Genomic DNA, 3,147 nt, shown 5'->3' with positions numbered 1-3,147 from the left:
AAACCTTGCGGCTCCTTAGCAGCCCCCAACCTGGCTCTCTTAGCACCTAGGTACCCTTTGCTTCTTGGTTCCTTTTCTCCAGACAAAGTTTTGAGAAGGACAGAAGCCTGAGCCCCCTGCAAACCCTATTTCTACAGCTTTGTCTTCAAGGGAAGGGAAGCTTCAAGGGTGGGGTGGGAGGAGGAGGATTTCCTTGTTATTTGCAAAATTCTGAGGCAAAGGCCAGGGTGGCCCACTGGGGAAAAACCCATGGAAGAGTCGCGGGAACGCGGGCAGGAAAGAGGCCTCTGAGGCCACTCTGTAGCTTCAGAGCCTCTGGCACCCCTCAAATGTCCACAGAAAAAGAAAACAAAGGACAGGGCGGGAGCGACAGTGAAGGAGCTGCCAGAGTCCAGCAGCTGCCTGGGCCTTTTCACGCTCAGGCGCCCTGCGTCACTTCCGGGGCGTGGCCGCGGCAGGCAGGAGCAGCAGCTGCTCAGGCTCTAGGGGCCACAGCTGCTGGGTCAGGTGCTTGACTATACATGGTCAAACCTGGGCGCCAGCTGTGCTTCCTGGTTGTCCACAGCAGCAGCATGCAGGGCAAAGTGGGAACAGGCCTCAGAGCCTGGCCTCGGACCGCCCCCTCCGTGCCAGGCACACCAGGTGCTGCCTTCCATGCTGTCCCCAAGCTGAGCTTAGGCCAGGACTGTTGCGAGCCGGGCCTGTTCTCTGCCTCTCCCTGGGCACAGAGTGGTAACAAGTGGACAAGAATGTTGTTCGAGATCAGTGAGTTCCGGGCACAGCGGCCAGACGCAGCTGGGGTCTGATCATGGATAGTACTGAACCCCTGTATTCCCAGGGCGAGGAACCCCCACATCATGCCAGGTCACCTGGAAGTGGGCACTGTGGGTGGGGCCCAGCAGAATCAGGAGCCTCGAGGGACCTGATCAGAGACAGGGACCAGGAAGTAGTGACCACCCTCCCACCAGAGGCCACAGGTGACCACCTCTGGCCTGGGCGCCATTCCTCCTCTATGGTTTCCCAAGAGATGGTGCCTCCACCAGCGGACAACAATACCAACAAGGGCTTGGTACAGAGAATCCAAGTTTCCAACGTTCTGGGGCACTTCTTGAAGATACTAATACCTTCCAGGGTCTACTCATTAAATACAGCAAGCTCCCAGAAGCTGGGTCCCAAAACCACATTGTGTATCTACCCCCTTTAAAAAAAAAAAAAGGAGGAGGAGATACTTCCAATCCCGTATGTCCATCCACAGACTGCCTACCTTTTGGGGTCAACACCTGGGCCTCACTGCCATTCCCATCCACCACCCCTAGTGCTAGAAGCACCATGCCATCTTCCAGTATGGACTTGTGGCATACACGGATGCAGATCCAACAGTTGGAAGCCCTACATCATTGACCTGGGCTCAGGAAATGGAACCTTCTTGAACAACAAGCCCATTGATCCACAGAGCTACTAGGAACTCAAAGGATGTGCTTAAGTTTGGATTCAGTAGTAGAGAGTGTGTCTTGCTCCATGAATCACTGGCTACCTCTAAACTAGATGGGAAAGAAGAGGGGGAAGAGGAAGCAGTATCTACCAGCTAACAAACTAAGAAAGAACCCTTTCTATTAAGACCCCTTTCCCTTCTTGAAAGAGTTGGGATTGACTGTGAATAGCACTCTGGTGCTCACTGTAGCACCTGTTATCCTCTGAAGTCTTTCCTCTATTGCTGACCAGATTATGCACTGAAGACTGACTTTGAGATCTGAGCATTGTGGATGGAAGCCAGCCCAGGAAGAAAAGTCTGTGTGAGACTCATCTCCATTAACCTGCCCAAAACCAGAATAGGAGCTGTGGCTCAAAGTGGTAAAGCACTAGCAGTGAGCAAAAAGAGCTCAGGATATGGCCCAAGCCTTCAGTTCAAACCCCACAACCAACCAAAATAAAAAATCTAGAAAGAGAACTGATTTAGGTTTGTTGCTTAGTTCTGTGGCACATCACCATGTGCCTGTGGACTTTGGCTATAACAACTCATGGGGGGAGAGGAAAAGGTGGAGGGGGAGGGGGGAAATGCGGGAGGAGGTAACAAATTGTACAAGAAATGTACCCACTGTCTTACGTATGAAACTGTAACCCCTCTGTACATCACTTTGACAATAAATAAGCACTTATTCAGGAAGAAAAGAACAGTGGCCAATTTCAGTCCATAAACAGCATTGGCTTGAGTTGGTGCTTGGAGAACTGCTGCCTCCTGGGAGGAAAAAGCTGGGAAGGGGGAAGGGAAGGGTGACAGTTTCCAAAAGAAATGTACTCATATGTAATTGTAACCCCTCTGTGGATCACCTTTTTAATAAAGTTTGTTGTTTTTTTTTCAAAAGAACTTTTGTCTAGGAAATGGAAATTGTGGCTTCTTTTGTACAGCTTATTCATGGAGTTATGAAGTTTTGTGCACCAGGAAGTTTTGTTTAGGGACAAATCTCTGAGCAGAGAAAGATTACTAAGCATTGGTTGTCAGCAAAACAGCCTCCAACATATAACAAAGATTTAAACTGGTTGAGCTCAAGCCATAAAAGGTAACTGCACTTTTTGAGGTTGGGAAGAGACTACCACATGACCTTTCTTGTCTTAAACAGATGATTTGTGCCACCTGCTTAACCACATGACATAATGTTATGCCAGCGCAGACCTGCAAAAACCAAGACCATTTTTAATTGGGTATAAAGGAGGTGTCAGCTACCTGAACCAAGAGTCAGAAACAAGATGGGATCCCGAAAGAGGGGAAAGCCTGGGTTTTATTCAAGCTGGTTACACAAAAATAGGCACAACTCAGGTATACAAATGGCCAGGAGGGATGACATCAAACTCTGACCAGGTGGGAAATCCCTTCCTAGGTTTGCAGAAATCAAGATATCCAAGTACCGCCCCTTCTGCTTTATTTAAAATAATGCTTTGTGGGCTTCCTGCTAACAATTCATCTGGCCCCACCTAGTTTGCACCTGACACACTGGATCCAGCAACTGGATCCAGGAAAGTCCCTTCATTGGGAGGGGTAACTTTGTCTTTTTGAATGCAAGACTAACTGTGGCTACTATCAGTGGGTGCTAATCTAAGAAAAGAGGCTGGGCATGTTTCCTATGAGAGAATTCCTGCTTTCTCCATGGA

At 49.2% G+C, this 3,147-nt stretch overlaps 1 pseudogene; it reads left to right on the top strand.

The window, feature by feature from the left end:
- The first annotated feature begins 808 nt into the window (after positions 1 to 808).
- LOC125355959 lies at positions 809 to 1,589 on the top strand (annotated as a pseudogene).
- Positions 1,590 to 3,147: the final 1,558 nt, after the last annotated feature.

Source organism: Perognathus longimembris, chromosome 8, assembly GCF_023159225.1.
Source record: "Perognathus longimembris pacificus isolate PPM17 chromosome 8, ASM2315922v1, whole genome shotgun sequence".
Classification (NCBI taxonomy): domain Eukaryota; kingdom Metazoa; phylum Chordata; class Mammalia; order Rodentia; family Heteromyidae; genus Perognathus; species Perognathus longimembris.
The sequence above is the reverse complement of the archived record's forward strand: the minus strand, read 5'-3'. Positions and strand labels throughout refer to the sequence as shown.